This window comes from Crinia signifera, chromosome 1 (genome assembly GCF_055691185.1).
Source record: "Crinia signifera chromosome 1, ASM5569118v1, whole genome shotgun sequence".
Taxonomy (NCBI): Eukaryota; Metazoa; Chordata; class Amphibia; order Anura; family Myobatrachidae; genus Crinia; species Crinia signifera.
The window spans coordinates 276,781,212-276,797,997 of NC_139217.1; the positions used below are offsets into that span (position 1 = coordinate 276,781,212).

The window sequence follows — 16,786 nt, forward strand, 5'->3', positions numbered from 1 at the left end:
GAGCGCTGGCATTTTTAGCAGAGATGTTGGCACTCAAAGGGTTAATCCTGCCCTTAAACCAGGTACACACTGTCCAATTATCAGCCGACAATTGTCAACACAACGATGATATCAGGAGGGCGGGATCTAATATGCCGTACACACTACCTGGTTCCCGACTTCACTATCTTGATATAAATGACTCAGTGTGGGGAGAGAACGGGAGCAAGGTAGTAGGTTGATAGACACTGGGGTAGTGGGAGTCTACTGGGCTGGAAAAGTGGGGGGTTAGTTAGATGTGGGGGTAGTATTCAGGGGAAAGGGTAAGGTTATACTCATTGCCTGACTCACGTAATATCAATGGAGATTCATTGCCTGACTCACGTAATTTGCAGCTCTGCACTCAGAAGCCCCTCTGCACCAGATGCAGCTGCTGGGATCTGGGTGCTGGTGTGATTCGGCAGTCATGCCTCTCCGTGTGGTATGATACCCATGGCTATGCCAGCCCCTGCGTCAGCTCAAAGATCTCCACAGACTGGACTTCTCCCTTGCTCTCAGACACTTTTTCAGAGAGCCGATGTGTTGGGGGAGAGAGCCTATTACCGCCTGAGGAGTGAGCCTATCACATCTATGGAAGGGAGCAGATCTGCACTGGGTGTGGGAGCCGATCAGCAGCGCTGTGTGTAGCCCATCACTGCTGGGGGGGTGAGTACTGTAGTAGTGCTCCCACAGTGGTGGGTGCCGGGTACGGATGCTGAATGCCAGCACACACGTGTGGACTGCAGATGCGGGTGTAGTGCGGCTCTGTTTGGTGTCACCCCACTGAAGGGTAACCCCCTAGTGAGGACACTGACAGAAAGTAGCTCCATTCCTCACCCTTTCAAAAAACGACCTTCCATGCCTAAATATGATTACACAGTTAACTCTTGCTTGAAAAAGTAGGTGTAAGTCCAGCTAGTGCAGAAGTAAAGCCTGATTCTCCTCTCACAGTGATACTTCTCTACTGTCTCCTGGAATAATTGAATCTTTCCTGAAGCTAATCCAGCTACAAATAAATCATTCCCACAAGCACTCAGCATTTCCCCACAGACTTTGACAAGCTTCCTCCTCAGCGCATTTTCACTCTTACTGTAAAAGCTAACACGCTTTAGGGGCCCTTATTATATTTCCTGATGCAAATGAGAGGCTACATTAACTGCTGCACGGGTGGTAGTATTAAGTGGTAAATAGCGTTACCAATGTCAGCCAAGCCTAATGTCTATTATTCTTCAGCCCTGATCCTATTGTAATAGAAGAAGGTCAATTGGAGGAAAAACAATCTCTCTCATTCATAAAGGGTTATTTACAAAGTGTAAAACAGATCTCCAGTATCTCTTAATGAGTACATGCATGGCCACTATTGCCTGATGTGATGAAGGTGTCAGCTTTGCTAGCGCTTCATTGGAAATTTGATACCAGTTGATTATGACTCACAAGCCATAGATGTATTCTGGCATTGGCTTGTTTGTAATTAGTGACATACGCTATCGCACATCGCTGCTTAGTGAATAAGCCCTATTAGACACTTTTCTGTAGTGGAAGGGTTTGTCAAAGTGGGCCTGGGAATGCGCTTTCCAGAAGTGAAACTGGAAGATTCAAGATGCATTTCTCCAACATAATGGAAAAATCATTGCATCAAGGTTATCAAAGTAAAATATACATATATGTTAATAATTTAATATTTGCTAAGAGTCCTGCAATTACCATGTCAACCAAAGTCACATGACATATTATGTAATGAGCAGAGAAGATTTGGAGGTTACACACCACTTCCCCTTCCCCCTTCCCCCTTCTTCCACTGCAATTAGGATCAGGTTGTAGAGATATTTCCAGGGGACAGACTCTTTTTTTGCAGTGGTTACCATTTACATATTTTTTTGCAAAGGGAACACTGCGTTATCAGAGAACCTCTAGGAAAAATCAACATCAGCTTGATAATAATAAGTACAAAAAAGGCATTGCACCTTTCACAAAGTAATTAATGAATAAACTTTTATTGCAGTTGCAAACAACCTATAGCACTCCATATGCCTGAGAGAGCATGCTGAGAAATGTAATTTAACATTTTACAATTCATTTACGATCCACATATTAGAATGCTGTGGCTGAAATTAATCTGGACAGTCATAATTTGTCAAAATCTTATTTATGGTAAGCAAAATGCTGCACTTGATAACACAGCCAATGTTAAATAAATTTTAATGGGACCTAAGCACTGTACTAGGCAATGATTTGCTTGCAACATGTAGTCTGTCCAACACAGTTATTAAATCTGTCTCATCTTTACTTCCCTTTAAAGTTTTGTAAGGGAATATCAACTCAAAATCCGACTGCTAAATCTGTACCAACATATCAGTTCATTATCTATAGAACCGACACAGACAACAACACATTATCAAATTGACTGATGTACTAAATAAGTGTCCTGTGCCCAAGCATGGTTACCTTTAAATCCTGTACCATTAAAGTGCATTGAGGACTGAGTTTCGAAACGTCTGGTATAGTATATAATCCTGCAGGATAGTCATAAATTGGTTTAAGTTACCATACTATCCATGTAAATCAGGACACTCATAATTTACACAATTTATGGGGCTAGTTGACTTCAAGCCTGCATTTCACCTGGTTTTAAGCAGCAGGAGAACCTGTGTAAATCTACTCAAGATTTGTGGTGAAATCTGCTAAATCTCAGTACTCAATGCGTCTCTTTTTGGCTCACATCTGTGAATTAGTAATGTGATAGGCAACACAGAGGAGGCTGGCACAAAGCTGTCTCCAGTCAGGTAATATGCCTCAGCATCTCTGCCCCCATCTATAGGCCAGCTGGGTCTTAGCATAGCAATTATGATTACCAGGGATTGATGTAAAAAATTATTTCCTGACTGTAACATGTTTGTAGAAATAGCTTTCTATTACTGGTGTGACTTACCTCCACTTTGCAATACATATTATTTATTCCAGATTCAGAACAAGTGGATAAGCATAGATCAACTGTGGCTGCTTTAAAATAAGTGTGAAGCCCAATCCATGTGTAAAGTCTCAAAGAGCCATAACTAGACATTTTGGTGCCCTGTGCCAGAAACAGAATTGGGGATTCCCCTCACCCCTCCCCTTATGCAACAGTGTACACTAGAGATGCGCAGGAAAAAATAGGGGCGTTGATTCTCCGAGAATGGGTGTACCCAGAGAATAGTAACAAGTCATATTACACCATACAGCGTTGTCTGTTATTCACATTATATGCCAAAGTATTACCCTTTGTACATGTTACACCACACAAAAATGCCCCTTGCACACACACACACACACACACACAGTAGTAGGGTTTCTTACACACATTATGACAATACAATAGTGCTTATTTCATATGTTACACCCACATAGCAGTAGTGCCACTTACAATTTCTATGCCAACATATTAGAAACCTTACACATGTTATGCTCATAGAGTATTATAGTCTCTTACATGCATTATGCCCATACAGTTGAGACACTTACACATATTTTGTTCACAGAGTAGTAGTGCCTCTTACACACTTTATACCCAGAGTAGTTGTACCCCTTACACATGTTATGCCAACAGAGTAGTGCTTAGGCAGAAAGGTCAATAATCCCTGACTAGTTTCCGGGGTAAAGCATTTGTGGCCTAAACAAAATTGTGTAATAAAAAAATAAAATAAAAATGAACAGTCCTACACACACATTTACACACACACACAGTATACAAACACACAGAGAAATAACAGTTTGGTCGCGTCATCTGACTGACACCTGGAGCTCTCCGCAGTCATTGTACTGCTGTGGCGGGGTCTTGCTGGCGGGTTGTACTGGGCTATTTGACCTACTATTATAGTAGTAGTTTATACATATATGAGCACTGATGTGTCCAGGGTGCCCACACCCCTCACCATGTACCCATAAATGTAGTCCATTGGTGGCTGGCGATGGTAATATGTATCACCAGAATGGCACCGTGGCCATTTCCCAGTGGTTTGTGCATGTACAGCAAAAATGTCCTCAGCAGCAGACTCCGGCACAAAGCAAAGTCTACATTGTTGTGACCTCTGACAGATAGTAAATATCAATGATTTATCTCTATATAAATTGTGAGAAGCTGAGATAAGCCCGGTGATAAATCCCATCCCACACGGTGCGATTCTTTTTCTATTTAATCCCGATTTGATCGGGATCAAATAGCATGGCATAGTGTACCCATTCAATTTTGACTATATAGTACAGTATATAGTACAGTATCTATATTATTTAGTCACGGTCTGTTTTCTATTCTATATTGACTGAACCGGAGAGTGCATCAGCATTGAATGTGGCAGAAAACCGTTCGATTTGATTTTGACTATATAGCCAAAATCACTTTAAAAGTGAACCTGAATTGCACCATGTGTGCGGGCAATACCCTTTCTCTGGTGAAAACGTCCAAGAAAGAATTTATCACAGGTAAATAAAAAGACCCCTTGGTTTTGATATCTCAGAGGACCAAACAAATATCTGTGATTCATTAATACCTGGCATTTTAGCCCTAAAAAAAACAAAAACAAACTAATACTGCACTCATAATAGTAATGTATTATTATGTCTGGCTCAGAGTGCTACAGTAGTTGCTTATTGAATATTTTAATTTGCAAGTAATGACGATAATTATGTGTTACATGGTAAACACAATAGTCTATGTTCTACAAAGAATATATGCTGCATATGCAAACCATGGTCTTTCTGGTATGTTTTAACAGACTCTGAGAACCTTTTTTTTTAATCAAGTTAGAGAGCCTGACATATGTTTTATAAAAATGTATGAGGGACGTGAAAGCTAAAGAGAGCAGTAACTCAGGGCTGGCTCATTGGGTATCATTTTATGAGCAATTCACACTGAGCATCATTCTCTAAGCTGAAAGTGGGACATTAAATCTTTATTGTAATCCGCTTAAGCGGAATGGTATTAATAGTGTAATATTATTGTGTGTGACTGATAAAAAAATACCATTTTAAATAAGCACTAAATCTCATCCGAGTACAGCATGTGTTACAGAAGTGAGGAATAACCCATGAAGTGTGTGGAAATTACAGCTTCTTGTTGAAGTGATTCTTTTTTTTCAGTTACTGTATTTATGATAATCCATTTAATAACCCAGTTAAAGATGTCAATGACCAATGTGATTTGCATAATGACACACTAGTTAGCATTGCTGTCATAGAGGGCTATTCAGAAATGATCGCTCAGGTCTGAATTGCTACCCCGGCCGCTGCTTGGAATTGGCGTATGTGTATGCACGATTCACACTCCACGGGGTGTTCGCACCTGGATGGATGGGAAGGGGGTGGGCATGGGGTGGCCGCAGGGGGATCCCCCAGCATTTTATAAGCGTGCACACAAAAACGCTGGGCGTGCCCATGGAAACGCTGGACGTACCCCTGCAAATGTAGGCGTGCCAATGCATCCTCAGGCGGTAGGCTGACTACACTTTGTGCCAGAGCCCGCCCCCATTTCGCCCATCTCATTCCAGGATAAAAGTAAGTTTAGACTTACTTTTATCCATGAAGAAAAGAAAAAGCATTAGATGGTGGACTTGTAAGCATGCATGGTTACCTTCAGTTCCTTCCAACAGTGTAAAAAATGATCTACTATTAAATTAATGAATATGAGATAGGTAATTTGGACTGCAAGCTCTTCTAGGTATGTCTAATAAAACATTTTCAGTAAAGTGTCAATAGAACACACTAGAAGGTAAAGTAAAAGATATCTTTCAGAAAGCCCTTTCTGAAAGATATCTTTCACTTTATTTTCTAGTGTGTACACTCAATATCATTAATAATGCACGCTCAAATGCATCAGAAAATACCCCCTCCCTCGTTCAACATGTTCAGGCCAAGGAAGTGCACTATAATGCCCCCCCTCCACCCACCTAATTTGAAACTGGCATGAGTACCACCAATGGGGTCCCCACCACCATCGATATTGGCGTCAGCGGGTTTGCCTAGTGTATGGGGTTTCACATTAATACAAAATAAAGGCTGGATGGTTACTGATTCACTGCTAAAGTGATTATTATATTAATGTACTGCAGATAAGGACATAGAAGTTACACACAACATAAGATATACCATAAATGGTGTCATCAGTTGGGCAAGCTGCGGACCATTTTACTTGTGCTGTGCCCTATAAAAATATTCACCTAGACAAATAGCAATAACATAATACAAATACACACACTAGTATTTATGTGGGTTCCAATAGGAACAATAACTGTCAACATCACATTCAAGTTTTAGCTCAACTTTAAGTGCTTTTAATTATTTCACATTTTGGTAGGGTATTTGCAAACTGGTTTCCAGTGTATTCTAGTAATTAGATGCATACAAAACCAAAATGGTTTTGTCCCTTTATATAAAAAAAAAAAAAACATTTCCATGATTTTTGAGTTTCCAGGAATGTGTCTCTAAAGCACAGATGGATTTTTAGTAACCAGCGCATTGAACATAATATTATACATAAGTTCAATGGCCCCTTTTACTGATCCTTGCAAAGCTAATGTACGTGTAAATGGATAATCTACATGACAATGCACATTCTAACACTCTGGTTCCTTAGAGCTCTGACTGATGTTCTGCGTACACTGATTGCATATGTTCATATTTATATTTTGCATTATATTTATATTATAATCATATACTGTATGTGAGGAATATAATTAATTTGGTAAATTATAATACTATGGAAACTTTATGTGATTTACTGTATATAAAAGCTGGCCATGGATCCTTTAGGTCAGGGGTGGCCAACCCGCGGCTCGCGAGCTGCATGCAGCTCTTCTCTCTCTCATGTGCGGCTCGCCGGCTCCCTCCCTTTCATGTGTGGCTGCAGCGGCTTCCTCGCTTTCATGTGTGGCTGCGGCGGCTTTCTCCCTTTCATGTACAGTTACGGCATCCACAGCGCCGATGGGCCGCAGTGACCCGGCGCATGCGCAGTCGCCATGGGAGGCTGCGGTCGCAGTGACCCGGCACATGCGCAGTCGCCCAGGAAGCAGTGGTGACATTTTAGTCACTGCGGAGTGTGTCCTTATTGAGCTCTTGTGCTCCGTCCGGCTCCCGCTCCGCCTCAGCCTCCCACTCCACCTGCGATGCTGAGCCCTTCTGGGCTATATTACAAGTATGTAATGCCACCTGCCTCCCTGAGCCCTCCTCGGCTATATTAAATGTATGTAATGCCACCTTCCACGCTGATGCCACCTTCCCTTGATATTTTTTTGTAGCAGCGCTGCCTGTACCGTACCTCGACCTTGCCCATTCCCCTGATTGTCTCAATTCTTTTAACCTCCTGCTCCCCCCTTCCCCCCCCCCACCCCCTTTCATGTTGTTGGCTCTTTAGCTTGGCTACAGATATTTTTCGGTTCTTTACCTCTGACCGGTTGGCCACACCTGCTTTAGGTGATGTATTTTGTCAATCAATTAAATGTTTTACACTATTATCTGCATTGAATGAAATGATCTTGTTGGAGGGATGCAGCGAAGTTTCCTGGGGTTGTCTATGCCCATGCCCTACTGCCCTGGCCTGTCCCTGATCTTAATGCCATTTTATGAAGCTTATCCTGGCTTGTAAAAATTTAGGATCTAGTTGTGGATAATTGATTGCTTGATTGATTGATTGATGTTTGTTTTTTAAAACAGACAGGGGTGTGTCCTTAAATCAGACAACAATACGAATATTTATTCTGGAAACATTTTTTTTACAGTATCAGTATTCATAGAAACAAACCCTGAGAAAATATACGCGCAATGAAGAATAGTAAGTTATTAACACTAACACGTAAACTTACACCTAACAGCTGTTATTCTGATTGAGTCGGACGGGCTGCGTGTTCGGTCGGACGGCCAATGTATTGTGTTTGCGCATGTGCAGAGGCGTTTCTGCGCATGTGCGAACGCCGCGCACGTCCGAATTCCGTACAGAAAATGATCGGTCGGAACAATCCAAGCAGGGGCTGGAGAGGGGCATGAAGGGCTGTTTGGGCTCATTACCATATGCGTACGCCCCGAGTTTCATGGGAGTTCCCATGAAAACGCTGTGTGTACAAATGGTAATCCTGCCGTGATGCACGCGTGGGGGGCGTACAACTGACATAGCCGGATGTCAGCTGCCGCCCATATCCCTGCTTTCACACAGAGAAATGTCCAAGTGGTCTGGAGCACTCGGAGCTGTCTGACCGCTCGGTCCATCATTCGATGGTCGGCGACCATCGGATTATGGAGTAGGTTCCCACAGATGGGGGAGTTGTTCACATGAAACATACACTCACGGTCCGTTCGCTCTGCGTCTTACCGCATTCGGACGGTGTGAGCGATCCGTACGGTAGGCGGGGCTAAGAACACTCGGTGGCCATCAGAAAATATGCATCCATCCGAGTCAACTACAATAAGGGCCAACATGTTTAGAAATTCTAAAATATTATGCCCAGGTACTACAGTTCAGAACGGCCTAAGGATCATTGTGTAATGATCACTCACAGTACAATGTGTGGCCCTGTGAATATTTGGAGGAAGCTGATCCAAATGTCTCCGTTATACCACACTGGGCCAGCCTACTACTTTGAAAGGCACCATGTCTAAAATCAACATGTTTCTCTACTTATCCCAGTGCCACATGGACCACGTTGTTGAAATTTTCCCTCTAATCTTTTGTTTATTGCGAAAGTAAATTATCCAAACACAGCGTGTTCCAATAAGCAGTGCTGATGGCTACGTTATGAGTGAGAGCCTTGTACCAGCAGCAGAGCTGGCAGTCTATCAAGGAGAAACACATCACACGCAGAAACAGAGTCGCTCTCACTTTTGTGCACATGCTTGCAAGCTGTAACCCCTTTTATGCTGCAAATCCACTTGAACAAATGTGCTGCCTTTTATAACACTTAGCATGTAAAGTACTTGTCCTATTGTGCGCTTCGCTTAATTAAAGGATGCTGAAGTCATAATCACCCCAGGAACACCGAGTTGCTGTTTTCTTTCTACACAGCCTTGTATATCAATACTATGATTTTTTTGGAAGTCTGCTATATTCACATCTGGTAAAATGACCTCTGCAGTCTTTCAAGACTGTGCCTAGACGATGCTTCACAAATGTAAGTTCTCACTTTAATAAATTATATCACAAACACATAGAAGACAATGTGCGTTGCTCCTGCCCAGTGCATTCTTGCTTAGCGCCTCTGAAGGGCAAGTTCTGGAAGGTCTGGACTGTTACTACAGTTTGTATGGAGTTAAATAAAAGAAAATGTAAGTTGCAGACAAAAAATGTTTTCGAAAGAGAGAAAAGGAGTGAGATGGAGAACGTGGGCCGATGCAGACCGGTTCGTACAGGTCTGAATTCGGTCCTGTCCCTGATGGAGGGGGTCTGCACATGCGCGATAATGCGCATATGCAAACCCCCGCAGCGAACGCCTTCAGCAAATTTTTGGTGGCCTACTCGGGGTAGGTGGATAACGTCACATGATGTCAGTGCCCAGCCCCTATTTAGCTGAAACGTAAGTCCTGGCTTACTTTTCATAAGGAACAGAGGAAAAATCATTCGATGGTGAGTAACCATCAAATGATTTTTCCTCTGTGTAAGCACATGTGAGCGGATGGGTTTGGCCGGCAGGGTGTGTGCATTTGGCGGGGGGGCGTTTACCTGCTCGCTAGGTAGCAAATATATGCAGCCTAACGAGCATGTCCGAATCAGTCCTGTGTACTCTTCCATAAAATATATACTGAACTATGTACAGTAAGTTATTAAAACGTATAGATAAATCAGTTTATTACTATTACTACTATTACTATTACGCCTCTCCGCCAGCTGCACCTCTGTGGGGTATTTGCATCGGAGTGCCATCTGATAATGATAATGGTGACCCATATGGTTAGGGACTGCCTACTTCCAGTTGCCAAATGTATACACCAACATTGTGAGCATGCGCAAATAACTCAATGCCGACACCAGTACTTACTAAAGAACACAGTAGCTGTACGTTTGTAGTGCATTCCTTGTTTACAGAGCATAACATTTGAGTGTGTACTCAAGTTAATTCCATTACCTGCTCCCAATCACCTTAGCATGTTCAAACTACAGTAATATCCCTCTTACACCAAAAACTGGGTCCAGCCAAGGACCCTGAACACGCGTTTCAAGCGGCTTGAAACCTGTTTATACCGCAGACTGGATCCAGGTTATTACTGGAGCTTGGAGGTGACATCATATCCAAGAACTGGTGACCAGACTCTCCATAGGCTTGTAACCCAATTACACTGCCCCATTACCCACGTCCTTCCCGGTCCCATCCTTCTTGCTACCTAGGTTGGATTCCCAGTCCACTGGACATGGGTTATTTTTCAGGAACCCTTCTATACAAAGCTGTGACACTAGTCGAGCTGGTAATAACCTGGATTATAATGGCCATCTAAAAGAGGTATAATAGAATAATCAGATTGTCTTACCAACACTATGCCAAAAACTAGATGCCATCTGTAGTCACAGCAGTTCAAGAAATATCCTGAAATTTGCGATGCTCCAAAATGACTTATTCCATCTTTATTAATAAAGCTGTTAACTTTAGTGCTATAAAACTGCAGCTATATGTTGCACAGTAATTGTTGTGTTTAAACAAAGAGTTGACTACATTAAACGAGCCGCATGGCTCAGCCTTATATTTGCATTGTCTATCTACCTAATAGAGCTGTGTATCAATGCCAGAGGTATCCAGCTCCAGTGTCGCTGAGCAGCATTAGCCATTACAAATTGCAGAGCTCCTTGACTGTTTAGTGGCAGCCATTTATTGTGAAGGCAGAGGTCAATGTTTATAGTTAACTGTTGGATTGCAATTGGAGAATTGACCTCTCAGGCTGGCGCACACAGAAGGGATGTCATAGGATTGATGAGAAGTGACACCACTGTTTATGACTAATAACAGGAAGGTACAGGGGGGAAGATGGATGACCACCACTGTAATTAGTGAAGTTCCACATTTCACAGTCAAAAGAGAATTCACTTTCCAGTCAATTGGACAAATAAATCAGAAACCTGTGCAGTGCCGCAAAGCATCCATGTAATTCAATCAAGTCAGGCTAAGTAATTCCAGTCATTTCAGCAGGACAGCTATATTTACATAGTGTGTACTTGCTAACAGAACTGTCTCTATAGATACATTGATTCTGAAAATAAAATAATACACACAGCCCGCATAGTTTACAGCCATGTAATGCTTGTATAGTTACTATTTTTCAGACACATTAAAATACAAGGTGATTGTGAATTGTACAGTGCAAAGGGATTGTCAGTGCGTACAGATTGTCATTCAAGAAATACACAACATGGCGAAAAATTAGCAGCCAATGGAGTATAACAGAACAACGTTAGTTACATGCAGTAAAGAACCCAGTTCGGTTATGGGATCATGTGATGCACTAACCCCAAAGCATGCCTTCCTATCTGAAGCAATGCCTAACAAATATATAAGTACAATCACTAAATTTTGCTGAATTACAAATGATACATTTATAATTTTCAATCAGTATTTTTATTGCAAATGTATGTGCACTAACATGTTTGTAGAAAAGTTTGTGATTAGTCTGCAGAAGTGTAAATCCCCGAACACACGAGGGAATCAGCAACAGTTGCTCGGAGTCTGATGATGATATGTTATGTATTGAAACGTTGTACTAAGTAAAGATTTGGAAATTGTTATATGGCTGGAGTGCAGCATGTCTTTTTGAAAAAAAAAAATGATTACCTGTACTGTTCCAAAATGAAAAATATATAAAATGTGGCTATGTAAATTAATATACAGCAATAAAATATGAAATTAGTTTTTCTCATTAAGGTGTAAATCCCCTCCAGTAATGAGAGGGTTAAGTATTTAGACTCCATATGAAACAGTAGCTGTAAACAGTTAACTGCTTCTCCACACTCATTTTATTACAGGCATTATTAGAGCTCTTATTTAGAAACCTGATACCCAAAATGTCAGAGAGAGAAAGAGTACAGTTATTGGTGTTGTGGTTATGATATAAATGTATAATTTTCACTGCAGTATAGCTACTAGGAGGAGCACTGCTAAACAAATACATTAACCGTTGTGTGTACCCAGCGAAATTGGCAGCGGAATGGACCAGGTGGGGTGCCGGCATTGGCAAGTGCATACACACATGACGATGCCGGTGGCGAGGAAGCGACAGCGGGAGTGGGGGCCCAGCTGCAGCATTGCTGTCGTTAATTAGATGGCCCATTTATCATGTAATAGTTGCGGCTAATTCCCTGAAAACCCACCTATTTTGGGGGGTTAGCCTCAAATATTAAGTATCCCCCAAATGTATGTAACTACTGACTTGAGTAAGTCATAACTATATGATTCCCTTAGTGGACAAAAATGTGGCAGTAGAAAGATGGCGGGAGCCTATTACAGACTATGGGCTACGGACAACACTGCTGGCAGGCCAGTGCGGTCAATGCAGTCGTCGGTGGGGTCAGTACTGACCACACATGCACAGACATCCCGGCACATGGCAAAGCAGAGCGCAGGGACGGGCTCCTTGCAGAGCCCCTGTCCCTGCATCTGAAGGGTAATGCATTCACTCAAAAGGAACGCATATTGCAATGAGATCTGGGTGGTAAATGCCACCCAGATCGCATTGTATATATGATCCAATAATAAGTGGGCCCCTAGACAAGATAGTAAAATATATAGCTCACAAGAGCCCTTCTGAGGGATATCTTTTACTTTCTCATCTAGTGTGTATGAGGCGTAAATGAGGAACTAATGCAGGGTCAGTGTAGCGGAAGACAGGGGTAAAAATTCAATGTTATATTTAGCAGAGTGCTTTAAATTACATCAAAGAAAACCTGAAGCTGCGCACACATTAGATGCCACCACAAACTATGCAATGTCATCAGTGATTTCCCTTGAACTGCTTGAAACTCCTTGACACAGGATTTAGGTTCTAATTCAGACCTGATCGCAGGGAAAATGTGTTCTCAAATTGGGCAAAACCATACTGCAGGTTGGGCGGATGTAACATGTGCAGGGAGAGTTACAATTGGGTGAGGTGTATTCAAACCGAAATCTAAATTGCAGTGTAAAAATAAAGCAGGCAGTATTTACCCTGCACAGAAGCAAAATAACTCACCAAATCTACTGTATCTCTCTGCACATATTACATCATCCCCACCTGCAGTGCAGTATGGTTTTGTCCAACTTCTGCATTGCAGGTTATATATCCTGTGCATGTATTAGACCCAGGTAATAAAGGCAAAGAGGCTATTTAAAAGGTGCCTACTCCCTTCAAAAATGGTTGTTCAGAGCCTTTATCAAATGAAAATAGACTGGATTCTTATAACAGCTGAGTGTATAGATGTAATTTTGGAGCACAAACGCTAAACATACGCAATGATGTCACAAACCACAAACTCGCCACACTTATCTGTAGAAAAAAATATAAGATGTGCGGGTTTGGATTTATTTAATTCTTACCGCCAAATTAGCGCAAGTTCGGATTTAGCCAAACTGTTCTTATTGGCTATGCTAAACATGTGACAGCTGATAGCCAATACGATCCCAGTTTGAGATACAAATAAATCCAGGTAAATCTGAACTTGCACATATCTTGTTTATAAGTAGGAAATTGTTATTTTATCTTAAAGCCCAGCATTGAGGAAAGTGCTACTGTAAATAAGCATGTTTCTGTAGACAAAATATCTACGCAGAGCTATAAAGTCACGCTGTTCTTCAAGCTTATTACAATTTTACAAATTATTAGCCTAATCAATGCATTTTTAAAGAGTAAGTGACACTGATGCTAATTAGGGTAATTACATTTTGTAATACAAAGTAAACATCTGGACACCTGCTTTCTTTAACTGGAAATTCAAAATGACAAGTGTGTGTTCGCTGCATTTCTATATTTATTAGCATAATTATCTTCCCTCTCACTGCCTACTGCTGTCTCTACATGACTGTAAAAGTCAGAGGCAAAACAGCTGATGCAAAGAGTTTAAAGATGTTAATAAGGGTATCAATAATTACATGTCATTTATACATTAATACATGTAAACTGCGCTTTATCTCATCGCTGCCATTTCCCTTGTATAATGTATGCATGGATATGTTTATTTACATAGCCCCAGCAGAGTATGCAGATGTTTACTGAACTACAAGAATACTAGCCATAGACAGAAAAGTGGATACTGTGTTTTGAATGATTCGTAAAATTATCTTTTGCATATTAATTTCTTTAAGCAAAGGTATGATTGGGCTAGTAAAGGAGAAAAAATGTTAACCATGCAATTCTATACAAATTAATAAAATAGGTAAATACATAAATATAGTAACATGAAAGAAAGTAAAGAAGAAATACTGTAGTGTATGCCCTTGTGAACACAATCATTTGACCTGATTGTGCCAGGACTATGCCCCAAATGCAACCACAATCCAAATTTTTGAAAAACTGTATGATGCATTCACTTTCTGGTGACAATCTTATAAGGTAGGTTGTAATTCACTCACACTCGCCCTACCAACATGTCCATCTATAAAGAAACTTAAACAGTTGTAATGCATCTAGAATACTGGTCTAGAGAGCTTGTACAACACACCATCTGTAGTCTACAGAAGTATGCTACCCAAGGTGGCATTTCTGATTCCATCACTTGCATCTTCTGAGCTCAAGCTGGTTCTCTGCCTGTTTCCCACTAACCCTATCCTCAAGGACAAATCTTTCCTTACAGCATCTGTCACTTTTAGGAAATTGATACCAAAGATATTTTTTCTACAAAGTGGTGACAGACTAATGGTGAAAGGTGTTGATGCACTTCATATCTGATGCATCTCATAAAATGCATCATAATTGTTGATACTGTGTATTAAGGAGGAAAAACAGGGCAATTACACAATGCTCTGACCACCTAAAAGGACCCAAACTCTCCATATAGTTTTTACACCACATCACCACCACTGATACTGAGATCAGTTAATAATGATATACATTTATAACAGTTGCCTCCAACTACGAAATCCACTGCATCAATATTAAATTAATGATCTAGGAATATTAGTGATACCAGGAACTGGATCACTACTTAATTGGTTACACATCACTGTTACATTTTGATGGCATAGTGATCTTGCTAGGGTGTGGTCAGGGCACAGGGGCAGCATGCATGCGGTGCACACTCTCTTGAAAAGGGGGCATGGCTGACCAGGGGAGGGGGCCTGGTCCCTCTGGTGTCATTGTTGTTGGGATTGCCCCCACATTTTTGGGGACTTTCCTGGACACTGATGTCACTGCTAGGAGTGTGTGGGCTTCCCCCAAGCTCTCACCGTAATGTGAAAAGGTGCCATGTGCATGGCATCTATTCACACAGTACTGCACAGGCAGGGCTAAGCAGTGACTGTATTAATACAAATACAACTTTCTTTGCGCAAATTGTGAGCATGCTTCAGAAATTTATTGTACGATGAAGGTGGTGTAACACTGCTACAGCAAAAGTCTCCATTTTATTTGGGCACACCTTATACAGTATATCATCTGCCTGATACAGAAGCTAAAAATACATACCGTATATGTCTAAGTTTTATAGAGCTACAGAAGCTAGAAATTGTAATTCTTCATATAAATTTAAATGAAAATGATTCTATCAATATGTGCAGCAGAACACAAACCAAAGTAGCCACATCACACTGAGAGCATGTTCAGGTCATATGGGGTCATGTGAGGTCACTAACAAATCCTTAGACCAATGGTTCCCAAACTGTGCGCCTAGGCTCCCTGGGGTGCCTTGCAGCACTTGCAGGGGTGCCTCAGGTTGGTGGTCCAGAATCAATTCAAGTTATTTATGGCCAATGCAATAGGCAAAATCAGTGCTTGTGGCTTCCAATTAAGAATATGTGGGTAAACAGAAGTGAAACATGTTTCTCACTACATAAGTGGACCTAAGGAAAACATTTAAATCACAACTGTTTTAATATTTTTCCTAAAATTAGTAACCAACTTTTGGCCTATGGGTGCCGTGAAAAATATTCTGATACTTTAGGGTGCCGTGATTCAAAAAGTTTGGGAACCACTGTCTTAGACCATTCCCAACCCTTCATCACTGCCTGAAAAGACCTTCGAATTACTGTATGCATCAGACTCTGACAGGGAAGGTGGGATAGACAGATAGATAGATAGATAGATAGATAGATAGATAGATAGATAGATAGATAGATAGATAGATAGATAGATTTCTACAGGTAGTAAAAGAATGAGCAAAGTTAAATTTCATAGGTATACTAGTATTTGTTTTCAAATATGTTTATTTGAAATTATCAGTGTCCCAGTTATACCCTTTTCACATCACAAACCTGAGTCGGATCCGAGTCTGGCGCATTCAGATTAAACCAGGGTCACCCATTATACCCTTCTTATAACCCAGGTCAAAATTCCGGGTTGATCGACCCTGATTATTTGGTGTGGTGCGTTCACACCGCACCTCAACCAAAGTCGATGCGTAACCAAGCCTGGTCCGACCCGGGTTATTTGTACAATGTGAAAGGGGCAATAGAAGAGATATTATTTGATTTTCTTTATATCATAAGAACTCACTTTAAAATCTTAGTAGGTACACACTACACAATGTGTAAACTGGCAATATTGGCAGGGACACAGTGCAGTGCCAACAAATACACTTGCCAATGCTTCTGGGAGTAAGCATGGTCCTCATTAATGATGCACTCCGTTGCCTGTTCTGGCAAGA

General features: G+C 41.3%; 1 protein-coding gene across 8 annotated transcripts in view; it reads right to left on the bottom strand.

Annotated features, from left to right (window-relative positions):
- BNC2 (basonuclin zinc finger protein 2) overlaps positions 1–16,786 on the bottom strand; it is a 474,973-nt gene that overhangs the window by 67,752 nt on the left and 390,435 nt on the right. The gene's annotated exons all lie outside the window — the stretch shown is intronic.